The sequence below is a fragment of the Lepidochelys kempii genome, chromosome 22, assembly GCF_965140265.1.
Source record: "Lepidochelys kempii isolate rLepKem1 chromosome 22, rLepKem1.hap2, whole genome shotgun sequence".
Classification (NCBI taxonomy): domain Eukaryota; kingdom Metazoa; phylum Chordata; order Testudines; family Cheloniidae; genus Lepidochelys; species Lepidochelys kempii.
The window spans coordinates 18780417-18795551 of NC_133277.1; the positions used below are offsets into that span (position 1 = coordinate 18780417).

The 15135-nt window shown below is 51.0% G+C and overlaps 1 protein-coding gene across 1 annotated transcript in view; it reads right to left on the reverse strand.

Annotated features, from left to right (window-relative positions):
* Nucleotides 1-8280, reverse strand: part of FXYD6 (FXYD domain containing ion transport regulator 6) — a 52290-nt gene extending 44010 nt beyond the window's left edge. Inside the window, exon 1 of the mRNA XM_073320611.1 lies at nt 8023-8280. The gene's annotated coding sequence lies outside the window, so the exon portion shown is untranslated. The remainder of the gene's footprint in view (nt 1-8022) is intronic.
* Nucleotides 8281-15135: the final 6855 nt, after the last annotated feature.

Below are 15135 nucleotides of genomic sequence, written 5' to 3' on the forward strand. Positions count from 1 at the left end.
GGGGTGCTTTGGGGGGACAATATCTTACCGGAAACAAACCAGGGCACTCCGCAAATAGGGTCGAATCCAAAGCCCATTGGAGCTGATGGAAAGACTCTTGTTGACTTCAGTGGCATTTGCATCAGGCCCTTCCATTTGCAGTGAGACACTGCAGCCAGTATTTGTAAGGACCAGCTTCCCCTGTGCTCACCATGCCCAATCACCAGTAATCCTGACGACATTTTCATTCATTTAGCTATTTCCATGACACTCATTGCGATAGTGACTTCCCCCTAAAATCCCCAGGAGTGAAGATCCTGCCTGTTTCTCTGGAAGGGGTGAGAGAGTTTGTTTGCTTTGCTGTTAATATTAAATCATAGTAACTCACCCTTCTTCAGCATCTTTTGCCAAGGACTCCCAGGATACCCTGTAGGGCCAGTAAGTACCATTATCCCCATTTTACAGATGGGAAAAACTGAGACTCAGGGAGGTGAAGCGACTTGTCCTAATGTCACACATCATGTCAGTGGCAGAATCAGGAATAGGACCCTGGAGTCCTGGCTTCCAGTCCCTAGTTACTGTGACCAAGACAACACAGTCTCCCCGTGCTGTCTGCCCTGCTTTCAAAAAATCTCACACTCCCTTGCGACAGCATTCACCAAAGAAACAAGAGATTAACAGTGCTTGTTGGGTCATTACCATTACTCTCCTTTGCGTTGCAGTAGTGCCTACGGGCCTTAATCACACATCAGGCCACACTGTGTATGTTATCCAGCCCCACGCTAACACAGGGCCAGGAGCTGAGCTGCTGAAGTAAAGCTTGGCCATCTGGTGAACAAATCGTTGGCCAAACAGGGGGGCCTCGTTTATTGGGCCCCACTTGAATTTTCTTCAAATCTGACATTTGCAGGAGCCCCTCCCCTTGGTGCAGTGCAGGGCCCTGGCCAGCTACGCAGGGACCTACCACCCTCCAGCCTGGGCAGCCTTGCTTTCACCCTGGCTTTAGAGCGGGAGGCACCAATGCACAGTAACCACCGCTGGCTGTTTACTTGGCAGAGGCCTGGCTCCCTCAACATGCTGAACCACACAGTCACCAGGCCTGGAATTTATCCGCTCTCAAACTCGGCCCCCAGCTCACAAAGCAACAGGGTGTGGAAGGATGCACGTGGCCTTGTGAGCGGTACTGGACTGGGACTCAGGAGATCTGGGTTCGATTCCTGCCCTTAACCCGCTGGGTGACCTTGCACAAGTCACAGTCTTCTCTGCGCCTCTCTCCCAACTGTAAAATAGGGATAACAGTCCTGCCTTTGTAAGAGCTTTAGAGCAGGGGTTGTCTACATAGCGCATAGGGCCCAGGGGCCCTGATCTCAGCTGGGGCTTCTGGGTGTTGCCATAACCCAAGTGATAAATACACTGTTAATGTTTTCAGTGGCGATGCATGTAGGCTCGGGCTGGCTCTCAGAGAAGGACTAGCTGCCTGTACAGGTAAACCTCCAGTTCCCAGTCACCCTTCATCTCTCAGGGAGAGGACAGCACTAGCGAGAGGTTATCTCCACGCTGCACAATCTTCCCCAGCCGGAGGGGAAATCACTACCTAGCATCTGCTAGCAGATGCTGAGTGGCAGCAGAGGGCTAATGGGGAGCAGGAGGGGAGGACGTGTGTTATGTCTGCAATGTCCTTCCTGCAGCTCAGCTGTTCATGGCCACCTAGCAATGGGGCTCTCATCCCAGCACATGGCATGGGAGCCATCATCTGCACCAATGCAAAGTCAGGGCAGAGCACATGTAAACGCTGCCTACATGGGACAGCAGCCAGAATTCACACACACACGCTACCCCACCTCTCACACAGCCACACCCAAGGCAGGCAGATATTTTCAACTTTATGATCACGGGGTCACTGCGCTCTCTGTACCTCTAGCCTACATGCCACCCTCAGAACCGCCCTATACAGAACATAATGAAAGTCATAAATCTCTCTCCCCATTTCCTTGTTTCTCTTCAAAAATCCCCCCTTGTAATTTTTCATTCTCCTCATATTACTGAGGCGGGGAGGGTGAAAGCCAGACAGACAAACACAATCTCTTCTGCAGGTTGATCAGCCCCTCAACAACACTGAAAACTCCTCAAGAACAAGACGGGTGATTTGTCAGAGACTTGAAAAAAAATTTAAATGCTTATTTTTAATTGTTTCAAATAGATCAGCCCATCAAGACTCAGCCATCAGAATTAACGCTGGGCAGTCGCCTTCTTCCTTCAAGTGTCCTCGGGACATCTCCCAAAACTCAGACCGAGTTAAAATCTCCAATTTCCCTGCAAAGCCCCCGAGCCCTTGACAGGTCTGTTCAGTTGCCTGAAGGAAGTACGAGTTTACGTGTAAGAATGGACATTTGCAGCTATGCGTATAATGTGCTCTTCTGCCATTTCACGTCAGCATCAATTTGGCTTCTCATGCAATTGTTGTTATTATGTCTCTTGTTCCTACATGATAGATTTCCAGCCTACACCCTTGTAACATGCAAGACTTTCCAGGTCTGTGCTGATTCATATGCTGGTAGGATGGGAGACACAAGACAGCTTTTGCTAAGATTAATTTGTCACTTGCAGGCTTGGGATCTCTGCCAAAAGCAGAAGATGCTCAAAGGAATCCTAGTGCTTTTCAGGAGACCCGGGGATCCAAACCTTAATCCAGGCTTCCACTGAGTGATCTAATCTCAGATGCCACCAAAAGGCCAGAAGCTACATGGATCACTTGTGATTAGGGTCAATCAAGAACAATGAGATCACAAGAATGATCACAGATCACACTGGACAAAATTACGAGGCTCTGTTCCTCCTCCCCTGGCCCTAAGCCCTTTCCTTTACTAATAAGATCACACAAAACAAGTCTTCTACAGGTTTTTTCCCTGGCTCCAGGCAGTCATGTCTTAACACATCAAGGAATGGTTGCCAAATCAGTTTGGAGGTATTTGTCTTGGCCCTCAGTCCTCAGCTCGTCAACATGACGTGCATCTCATAACATAGAACCTGGCAGATCGAAAACAGCCAAGCTAGTCCTTTCTCTGAGGAGTATCTCAAATGGGATTATCGCTGCGCTAACGGCAGGCTGCGTGGAGCAAGCCAGGCTGGGAACTAACAGCGTCCGCTGCGAGGGAGGTGAGCGGGACAAATAAAACTTGCCTCTCGACGAAGCCAAACCAATACATTGTACAGTTTGCTGCTGGGAATGGAGATTCTGTTTAGGTTTTTTTCATAAACGTTCCCTCTATTCATTTGTTCAACACCTACTGAGACCACTGTAATGACTATCTTATGCAAATACACCTCTACTGCCTCTACCTTTTCCTGCTATTGTCTGTTTACTCAACGGTTGCATATTGGCTAAATCCTGGATGGTGAGATCTCTGGACCACGAACTGCTGGTGTCATGCAATAATGGATAAATAAATAATACTAATAAACGTTACCTGATACAGTCTGGTTTGTGATATCTATGTCCTGGGAAGCAGTGAAGTAAAGGCCTAAGGTATGCTAGTTCTACCCCCTTGCTGATATTGACAATATTGGAATACTTTCTTAGTTAACAACCTGTCAAAGAATCCACACTCTTGCCACCCCCTCCAAAGTGATTTGCTCTCATTCTAAAAAGGAATGGCTGCTTTTAACTGCATGTACATAAACAAAACCAGACAGAGGAGAGAGACAGTTCCCCACTCCATCTCCTTAGCATTAATGGCAGCACAGCCAGCATAGAGACAGATACACACATCTCCTCATTCCTGAGTTCTTCTGGCTGGTTCTGATTATAATCATGCTTTGAACTTTACTCCTGGGGGAATTCTGCACCACTACGCATGCACAGAATTTATGTCCCCTGCAGATTTATTTGCTTCCCCGCAGAAAAATGACTTCCTGGCAGGGAAGCAAAGGGAAGCCACAAGAATGACCCTCCCCAGCGGAATGTTTCAGGTGCCCAGGGCAGCCCGCAGAGAGGTAAATCACTGTAGAGCAGGGGGCGAGACTGGGAAAGACCCGGCTGGTGGCTCCTACCCTTGCGCTGGGCTCAGCTGCTAGTCCCGGCTGGGCAGGACGGAACTTCCTCCTGCCCTGCACGGCATCGGGGGCCAGGTCGGACTCACCCCAAGATTTCTCCTCCAGCTGCAGGAGGCCCTGCAAACAACGCCCACCCCCGCTTCCTGCACCCATCGCTCCTCAGCTGAAGGGGGAGGAATCCCTATACAGGGAACTGCTCCCCATGCACCCAACCCCCATGCATCCAGACCCACACATACTCAGACCCTCCCACCGAGCCTCACCCTCCACACTCAGCAACACCCCCCACCCCCACCGATGAGCCCCACTCCCCCTGCACCTGGACCACTCCAACAAGCCACCCACACCCAGACTCCCACCCCACCGAGCCCCAACCAGCTGCACATGGATCCCCACCCCACTCCCCCAGCATCTGGACCCCCCCACTGAGTCCTCCACACCCAGCCAAGCTCTAACCCCCCCACACCCAGACCCTCCCACCCACTGATTCCCAACCACCTTCATGTGAACCCGCTGCACAGTCCCATTACTGTTGCACCCAGAACCCCCAAACAAGCCCCTGTGCATCCAGATCTCCCCCCACACCCAGACCCCTCACTGAGCCGCCTGCACCCAGATTGCGCCACACAGAACCCTCTCAACTAACACCTGGATCCCCCCACATTAACACCCTCCGGACTTGGATCTTGCCTTGCACCTGGCATGGAGCAGCAGGGCCCTGGAATGTTTCTGGGGCAGGTCGGGTCCTTGCGCTGTGTCAGAGATGGGTGCAGCCTCACTGCTGAGTCCGTGTCCTGGTGGGAGCTGCACAGTGATCTCCCATCTCTGTTCATCCAGTGGCCTGTGGTCCCCAATGCCATGGTGGATCCTCCACATTTATTTGACAAATACAATTTGCAGAATTTTACAGAATTTTAAAATACTGTGCACAGAATTTTTATTTTTTGGCACAGAATGCCCTCGGGAGTAGCACTTCGCACCCCAGCCTGAGCAAGTGCCAGGACAGTCCTTGGATAATTTGCAGTTATGGAAAGAAACACCTTGAGGGCAAACATGTGAGAGGAACAGATTTAAGTTTCTAGTTTGACATATTTAAGAACATAAGAACAGCCATACTGGGTCAGACCAATGGCCCATGTAACCCAGCAGCCAATGCCAGGTGCTTCAGAGGGAATGAACAGAACAGGTAATCATCAAGTTATCCGTCGCCTGTCGCCCATTCCCAGCTTTTGGAAAACAGAGCCTAGGGACACTTCAGAGCATGGTTTTGCATCCCTGCCCATCCTGGCTAATAGTCATTGATGGACTTATCCCCCATGAAAGTTGTCCCCACTACAGAAGTTTAAACTACTGACAAATTCACATCTATGTGCGATATTTTATCCAGGCCGGCATGTGTCAAGCAATCACATGTAAATAAAACGTAAAAGTAAAACAAAAATCTCATAGCAACAAGATGGCAACCAACTCACCCCACATCAGTCAGATTCCTCAGCGAGTCTACAGAGGACATTGTAACACGAATGTTGTTTTATACATTTCCCCTCAGCCTGGAATTAGCAACTACTGTCCTTGGTTTGCAGCGTCTAGAACAGCTCTGAATCTAAAATGTTATCTGTCATTCCTCAGCTGCTGTTCCCCTGCTGCTCGACTCAAAGCCACACAGTATTTCTGCAGAAACATTTTCCATATGGGAAAAGGAATTTAATTCTCGGGAGTTTCCCTCTGTTTAATAAGGTTTTCTTTTTGTTTTCAACACAGAGTTAGGTGCTAGTGAAAACAACCTACAGGAGTAGAAATTTCATGTCGTGTTGAGAACAGGGGTTACAATGACACCTCCAAACAACGTTGAAATGGTGCAAGGGAAGCTAACATAAGTCATAATCCTTATGCAGCTTTGAAAACATTTCTTCAGAGGCTGCTCTTTCATGTTGTAAAGCTTATACAGATCCAGATATGCCACCTGTCACTGCCCCTCCTGCAAATCACTCCTTCCGGATCTGAACTCTATTGGATGGATTCAGAGATACAATTTTCAGGACTCTTTAATTAAAGATGTAGCTAGAGATAGATAGGGCCTCCCTTTTCCTCTGTGGGATAAAGTGTTTGATTTGTTTATATTACTGCAGCTTCATGAAAATATTTAATAACATAAGAAAATGTATTTCAAAACATTTTGATATACACAACTAGATGCTCCTTTGCTCTTCTCCAAATCCATGGGCATTACAACACCCAATTAGACAAGGAGGATTTTTTTTTTTTAAATCAGATTAAAAGGACTGCTTTCCAGATGTGGCTGTGCGTATGGGAAGGTGCGTGTGAGTGGACGTGAGGGTGTGTAAGTGATGTCTGTGACTGTGAGAAGAGTTGTGTGCACGTGGGAGGCTGTCTGGGAGGCTGTCTGTGCATATGTCTGAATGAGTATGCAAGATGTGTGTGTGTGTGTGTGAGAGACTGTGCAAGACGGTGCCTGTGTTTGTGAGAGTGACTGTGTGTGCATGCTCGTATGAGTGCGTGGAAGCGGATCACACTGTACGTGTGCACTAGAGGATGCCTGTGAGACTATCCACCTAGCACTGATATCTTTAAGGTATCTCTGCCCTTGGATTGTACGGGTGTCCACACGCTTGTGTGGCTGCCTGTGAAAGAGGGGAGAAGGGGAGCAGGCAAGACAAGAGCATCCTTCCATACCAGGCAGGGATAAGTGGTATCCAGGCAACCATGTGAGAGAGGGGGAATCATGGTACCAGGGAGTTGGCATGGAAACGACAAGGCAGGTCACGTGCCTGGAATGGAAGGACTCACAATGAAAAGAAGAGACAGAGACATGTGCACACGCAGCGCCAACAAGTAGCTGGGTGGGCGGCAGCCAGGGGGACGCACCGTGAACAATGGGGCTCCGGCAGGCTGCCTGCTCCAAGCACCCGGCGCCCTCCTGTGCCAGCCCAGGCCAAGCTGCTGACAAAGCATTGCCCTGCAGACAAGGGGGGCAGCGGGAGGGATGCACGCCTCCCAGGCATGCCCCCCAACTCCCAACCAGGGGTAGGGGGCACAATGCATGCCCCCCATGACTCCCAAAGGGGGAACTGGAGCTCTGCCCACTGGGGGCAGGAGCTGTAAATGGGGGGGGGGCTGCGGGGGAGTGGGGGCCGGGGTGTTGGGGCAGGACACATGGCCAGCAGGGCCCTGGCTGCTCCTAGTTAACTCCCAGGTCACGTCGCCGGCAGCCGGACCGCGGCAGCCAGCCGCCTCCCCGCCACTTGTAAACAGCCGCGGCTCCAGAGTTTGCTTGACAATCCGCCATGGGGGGCTGCCCCCCGGGACAGACAGACCATGGTGGGCGGGGGAGACCCCGATGGGGGCGTGGGGCTTGCTTACATGTAAACTAAAATACCAGCAAGGGGAGATGGGTTTGGACTGACCCCGCCCAGCGGGCTCTGGAAGCGGGTCTGGAACCGGGGGGGGCTCCCCACCCCCGCCCAGCGGGCTCTGGAACCGGGTCTGGAACCGGGGGGGGGGCTCCCCACCCCCGCCCAGTGGGCTCTGGAACCCGGGGGGGGGCTCCCCACCCCCGCCCAGTGGGCTCTGGAACCCGGGGGGGGGCTCCCCACCCCCGCCCAGTGGGCTCTGGAACCCGGGGGGGGGCTCCGGAACCCGGGGGGCTCCCCACTTAGAATCCCCAGGAACCCTCCTCCCCCCACCAGCCCCCCGAACGCGGCGCCCTGGGGGTGGCGGCTCGGACCCCCCCAGCTGGCTTTAGGGCTCAGCCCATGAACGGGGGCGCAGAGCCCGGCGCCCCCAGCTCCCTGCGCGGCCCCCGCCCCGAGGTCTGGGCGTGCGGCGCCTTCTCCAGGCAAACCCCCGCCGCCCAGCCCCACTGCCTGCCCCGCCGCCGGCCGGCTCCCGAAGCACCGGGCCGGAGAACAGCAGCGAACCGGGGCCACCCAGAACCCGCGGGGAAACTTCCCCGGGCTCCCCGCCCTTTACCTCCAGTCCCCGACCGAATCCGGGGCGGGACCGTGGGGGGCTCCGCTGCTGCCGCCTCTCCCGTGAGCAGAAGCCCCCGGGCCGGCGCCCTGCGTGTGCGCGGGGCGGGAGAGAGCCGGGCTGGGCGAGCGGCTCACATGGGGAGCCCGGCTGCCTCGGCGTCAGCTGCCGAATGGCTCCTCGCTGGCTGCAAACACGCAGCCCCCGGCCCCCTCTGGCTGGGTACCCCGGGCACGGGCGCGTCTGTCAGTCTGCGAGCGAGGGAGGGCTGGAAGGGGAAGGCGGATCAAAGGGGCATTCGCAAGGAGGGGTGGGAGGAATTTGCAATAATCTGTTGCTTGGCGCTGGGGGGGGGGGGAGTGTGAGCGAGGGAGAAAGGAGGAAACAAGAAAAGAAGGAAACATTGATTCCCCCCCCCCCGCCCCAACTCGGAAAAAAGTGACCGGAGCCAAAGGAGGGAGCTAACCACAGACCCTACAGTTATGGGGAAGCTCCAGAGTGTGATTTTGGCAGAGTGGATGGCTTCTTACACACCCTGCAGCCCCTCCTTCGTTCCCCTCTTTAAAACCAATGTAGCAGAAACCAGACCGTGAACGGAGGGAACGGGCCGCTGCCCGGGCCGCTTCTGTGCGCCTCACGCAAGGCTGCTCCGGCGCTGGGAGACTGGGGCGGGGGGGGGATACTCTGGAGAGCAAAGCAGTCGAGCCCCTCCTCCGGAAAAGAGAAGGATCATTTCACAGGGACCGGAATGGAAAACAACGGCCTTCAGCCCTGTTGCAGCCCTGCAGCCTCTCCTGGGTTCCTAGGCGGGCCCTGGGCTGTCTGTGTAATCCTCTGGGTGTGTGAAAGGAAGTGTAAGAACAGCGATCAGTGCAGCCCGTGGTGTGCCCAGGTAACTCCACTGACCTCCGTAAGGAATGGGACACGCACCACCCAGGCACAGTGCACATGAAACTCGGTGAAGTCAGTGAATTAAAAAACTAAGGCGAGACCATTGCAAATCAACTAATATTCACCCAGCTGTGCGGGCGTGGGAGAGCAGCACAGGCTTCCTGCTCACCAAGAGCCAGGCCAGTTACGAAGTTCACATCCATGGGACCTGCATTCAGCACTAGAGAGCTCATGTTGCAGCTCTGTAGCATCCTTCCTTCCACAGGAGTCCACAGTCCTTTCCAACCGAAAGCACCACTGACCTGCAGCCACCTCGGGGGCTAACAGGGGCTGGCAAACAAGGAGCATAAGAGGAGGGGGAGTTTTGGTCAAGGACACCCATCCCCTCCCCTTCTCATACAAAAAGCACAATGGCTTCTTTAGAGCCAAATTACACTCCTCTGAACATCTGTGAAGCCCCAGGCCCACCATCTCTGAGTGCCGCTGCACTAGATGCAGGATAAACATAGAGTAAATGACCGTCCCTTCCCTGAAGAGTTTATGCTATAATTGGCACTAAGGGAAAGTGGTTTCATGACTACATTTCCCAGGTGAAATGGAGGAAATCCAGACCAGGCTGGTGAAGGCTGAGGGTCAGACATTCTGCTTCAGCACCAGTCCGAGGTTAGCTCTGCTAATGAACACAACTGCTGGATAGTACCTGTGGGATCCACGCACAGTACCACTTTCAGACAGACTGAAGGTGGCAGGCAGAGGCTCATGAGACAACCCTTTGGGATGTTATTTATGATACCAAGAACATGACACCAGGGCTGCACAGAAGAACGGCCCTTTCTGTTAAACGCTGCGTTGTGTAGGAATGGCCACAAAGCCACATCCTCTGCCAAGCCTCCCTGATGGCAGCTCCAGCACCCGCTTGTTACATTTCCAAACAATCACCTTTGTGCTTTCTCCCAGGCTGCCCCTCCCACCTGGCAGGGGTGCCCAGAAACACCCGCAACACTACTGAATAAGCCTCCTTAAAATCCCTCCTTTGCTGTGGTGCCTACCGAAAATTTGACAACCGCAAGGCTCCTGGTGTGCCAAGACCACTGTCAGGCATGGTGATCAATATCGTGTCATTGTTTCCTTGTACTCTGCCGTCTTTCTGTAACCATCTGACTTCTCGTCTTACAGCTAGATTGTAAACTCCTTGGGACAGAGACTTTTTGTTCTTGGTTTGTCCAACACCTAGCACCCTGGGGTTCTGGTCCATGGCTGGGGCTCCTAGCTGCTAAGGAAATCCAATAATAAATAGTCAATAATTGTCTGATCAGTGTAGGAGGAGAATGGGGACTGGGAGTCAGATCTCCTGACTTGTATACCCAGCTCCACCCACTTGCTGTCTGACTCTGAGCAAGCTGCTTTAACCTCTTACCCTCAGTTTGTCCAGCAGCAAAAAGGATAGAACAGTATCTATTTCACAAATGACACAAGCACAGTGAGGCTTAATTTACTGTGTATAAAGTGCTCTGAGAGCCTCTGCTAAAAGCAGCATTAGCCCTCAGGATGCTTCAGTAAAAAGGGAATGTTTATAAACCGCTCTGAAAGAGCCCTTTTCAGCAGATGTGGTTCAGTCCCTCAGGAAAACTGCCCCCAATCAGATCTCTGGTTTGGAGGTACTGGGAAAAGCAGTCAGCTGGGAAATGTTCTGAGGAGCTCCTCAGAGGTCAGGAAAATACTTTGGAAAAGAACTTGGTAAATGTCCTATAAAGGCTTTTCTTGCCTAGCCACTGTCCGAGGACAATACAGGGTCCAGAGCGAAAGAGGGATTAGGGAGGTGTCAGTTCATCTCACTAACGTTACGGAATAAAACAGTGAAGAGGGGCTCAGGGAAAGGCTTTCTCTTGGGGGGCACCTGGCTAGACAGCATTGGAATGCCTCAAATTCTTCCCCCTGAAATCAGCAAGAGCCAGAGTGCATTTTCAGAAGTGTGCAGCACCCAGAGCTCTCATTAGCTTAATCTGGTGTTGTAGGGGCTCAGCCCCTGGAAAAATCAGCCCCTGGCCTTTGAGCCAACGATGGACCAAAACCTGCATAACTCCCAAGGGCACCACAAGAACCAAGGAGGCAGATCCTCTGCAGGTGTAAATTACCATAGTGCCACAGTGGACAGAGGTAGGCCAAATTTACACCCCTCTTACACTAGGAGTCTGGTCCAGTTCTGCTTTGCTGCATGCACCACGCGGGGAGAGGAGTCAAGCTGTGTGATCCAGTGGGTAGCTGTGTTTCTGGTAGTACACTGTAGGGGGAAGGTCTGTTCCTGACCAGCTTCTAACTGACAGGGAGGGGTCAAACACAACCACAACAAGGTGTTATTCTGATTATTTTATTCCAAAGTCCTAGGGTTTGTGACCTTCCAGTGCTGGACAGCCAGTGGGGAAAAGGCTGCTCTCTGGGATCCTGGCCCCAGCTCCATGCCAGCTGGCCTACAAGGTCTCATGCACAGAATTTGGTGGCTAGGTTTGCAGGCTGGCTGGTCAATGTTAAGGCAGCGCTCTGGGTTTGTGCACCAGTAATGCAGAGAAAGGATGAGGCAAATGGGAAGAGGTGGGGTTGGACTTGGGCCCCTGACACTCTGAAGCCCCCAAGGGGAGAGAAAAGAAATCACGGAGCTGTCTGGTGTTGATAAAATCTGAGATAAAAGTCAAAGATTTTTATCAACGCTTGCTATGATTCATGTGATTTTTCTAAGAGCCTAGGTGAGGGTTAGATACCAATGGGCCCATTAAAAACCAGGGGCTGTATTCTCTTCTGGCTTACACCCCATGTCAAGCCACTGGGACAAGTTGTGTTCAGTGGCATTAGTGTAAATCTAGACTAAATCCACTGAGGTCAGTGGGGTAACTTCAGATTTACTCCAGGGTAACTAAGAAGAATTTGTCCCATTGGACCCCTCTGGGATGCATGGGTTGTAAGGAAAGGCAGAATCTGGCACTAGACATTTAAGTTTCACTGGCGAGGTGGAAGGAGTAAGGGCTCTTCTGTTTGCATCCTAAGGCCAACTTTTGCCTTTTTGGACAGAAGAACAATAAAAATGGCAGTGTTATGGCCAAACAAAAGACAGCATGAATACGCTCTTCCTTTTTGAACACAGACATTCGAAAGACAGCATGGGTACACACTCCCTTTGAAAACACACACACACACACACACCCCTGTCCCGAAGTGCTGCTCCAGAGAGCTCTTTCCTCATTAAAAGAAAATCTTGGCAGGGTTTTGCAATACTACCTAACTGTACTGCCTTCAGTACTCACATAGATCTTTGATGGAAATCAGTTGTTTGGAAAAATGTCCCATATTCGGATACACATTCATTTGGCAGTTTCCAGTTAAAAAAAAGTGGGGAGGGGAGATAAATTGACATTGGCATATCAAGACAAGTTCTTAGAAGAGTTGAGAAATAATGGGTCCACATGCATGACCAGAAAACATCCAGTCTTTTTTATTGTTAGGGATGACATGACACCTTAATCAGTTACACTGTGTCTCCTCCCGGACCCTGTAAACAGGGGATGGGACCAGATTAGGGCTTCTGTAACTAGTCCTATGCTTTTGTGTTATTGTCTCTTCTGTGCAATAAAATATCCTGGCGTAACCATTATCTCAGGGTGACATTTAGATTTGCTGGGTCTCTGGAGAGGAGGAGGAGACTTAATGTAAATAGTCCTATAACTCACCATTACTGAAAGCCTTGGCAGATTGGCAGGCAAACTGGAATTTCACTGGATTGGAGGGGTTGCCGTGTTAGTCGGGATCTGTAAAAGCGGCAAAGAGTCCTGCGGCACCTTATAGACTAACAGACGTATTGGAGCATGAGCTTTCATGGGTGAAGACCTACGTTGTCGGATGCATGCATCTGAAGAAGTGGGTATTTGCTCATGAAAGCTTAAGCCATAGGGCTCTCTGCTGGAATTTCACTGGAATTTTTCTCCATTTCAATGTTTTATTTTATATTAGAAACAATAGAATAAAAAAAATGAGAACCCCTAACTTTTTCCCAGCTCAGCGGCAGATCACACCTTGTATTTATTCCCAGGAGAGTCCATTACAGGCCCCGTCTGCAGACGGGAAGCCTCTTGCATCATTTCAGCGGACAGCAATAAAATGCATGCTCTCAACACGTATTACCGCTGCAAAGATCTTTACTGATTACCATTTGTCTGTCCAATAATTTGCTTGTGGGATTCTTTTTCCTCTGCATTTTGAGCCAGACCCTTTGCTGGTGTAAATCCGAATAGCTCCACTAACGCAGGTGTAAACCCGCATAGTTCCACCGAAGCCGAAGGAGCCATGCCAATTTACCCCCGTTGAGGATTTCAGTGACACTCATGGCTCCATTCCAATCAATGGGAGTGTTGCAGTTAGCTTCAGTGCGAGCAGGTTTTCAGCCCTGGCCTTTGGTATTTTTCTGTTTTCGATTCCAGTAAAGGAAAGTGGAAAGGAAAGAGCCTCCGAACGTGCCCCTTGATGATTACCTGTTCTGTTCATTCCCTCTGAAGCACCTGGCATTGGCCACTGTCGGAAAACAGGACAGAGGGCTAGACGGACCTTTGGTCTGACCCATTATGGCCGTTCTTATGTTCACATGGTGGCACGGAGGCAAAAACTTCTCAAAACAAACAGGAAAAGTAGGGCTGTGGCTCAGATTTTTCCTCTCTGATTTCACGGTCTGTCTGTTAAGCGATTTTGGCCATTGTCCCACCTCGCAGATGGCAGCAAGATGCAGAAGGGTGTAACCGTCATCTGATTCCCCAGCTAGCTTCATCTGTTACTAACACCAGTACAGAATAGAGCAGACTGGTGCCCATGAGAATAGGTCAGCAGAACAAGAAGCCAAGAAATAAGTCACTGAGGCACACAGGCAGCTGTGGCGGCAGCTGATTCCTCATCTCTGGCTGCCTATTTAGCAGAGTGCTAGACAGGCCTCAGAGCCATCAGTTCTACTTACTTTTAGGTTTTCTAATCCTAAAACAAAATGTTTTATTTGGCAACCGAGACCTTAGGAGAGTCCTGGAGCAGCAGCAGTAGGTGGGCCCAGGCATAGTGCAAGCAGGCATCATATAAACACTCCAATACACTTCAGACCTGCAGCCCTCTCTGCTCATCCATGCTTGGCCCTGCACAAACGCTTGCCACTCGATCTGCAGCACATCCCAGTTAATGCAGTCCTGGGGCCCCACACGTGCTCTTCATAGCTTCCTAGCAGCGTGAAGACAGAAGGGATCACTAGATCGTCTAGTCTGGCTGCCTGCATGCCACAGGGCCTTACCTTTCCCCCAGCTACCCCTGTAAGGAGCCCAATAACTTATGTTTGGCCAAAGCATTTTCCAGGCATGACGTTGGAAGATGGAGAATCCACTGCTTCCCTTGGGAGTTTTTTCAAGTGGTTATCCACCCTCACTGTTAGAAATGTGGGCCTTGCTTCTAATTTCAGTTTTTCTGGCTTCAGCTTCCAGCCATTGGTTCTTGTTCTGCCTTTCTCCGCTAGACTAAAGAGCACCTTAGGACCTGGTATTCTCTCTCCATAAAGGTCCTCAGACACTACAATCAAGTCATTTCTCAACCTTCTTTTTGATCAGCTAAACAGATAGAGCTCTTAAGGTCTCTTGCTGTCAGGCATTTTCTCCAGCCATCAAATCATTTTTTGTGCCTCCTGCTTGCACCATTTCCCATTTTTCAACATACTTTAAAAAATGTGGACACCAGAACTGGATGCAAGATTCCAATATCAGTCTCACCAATGCCAGATGTAAAAGCCTCTCTCTGCTCCTATTCACTATCCTTAGAGCCAAGGAACACATTAGCCCTTTTAGATACAGCTTCACACTAGGAGCAAACTCCGTCAGTGCCCCTTAATACCTCTGAATGATCATTCCCTGGGACGTTTTTTACAGCCTGGACTCTGCTAACTGTGGCTCACCACGGTCTGGCAAGGCTGCGGTGTGATGAGATCTCTGATAGGAAAAGCACCACTTTGTCTGTCTCTGGCAGCCAGACAGTGAACCAGTTTAACAAAATACAACAAAATGATCCCAGGTTGTCAGGGATTGGCTCCGGAACCTGTCCCAAACTCTAATATTTGCACAATCATTGGTGAAAACAGAAGAAATCTGTGGTCATCCTGCCTGTGTGAAAGTTGACTAAAACTTTACAATTCAAATGTCCAAATACCACAGTATC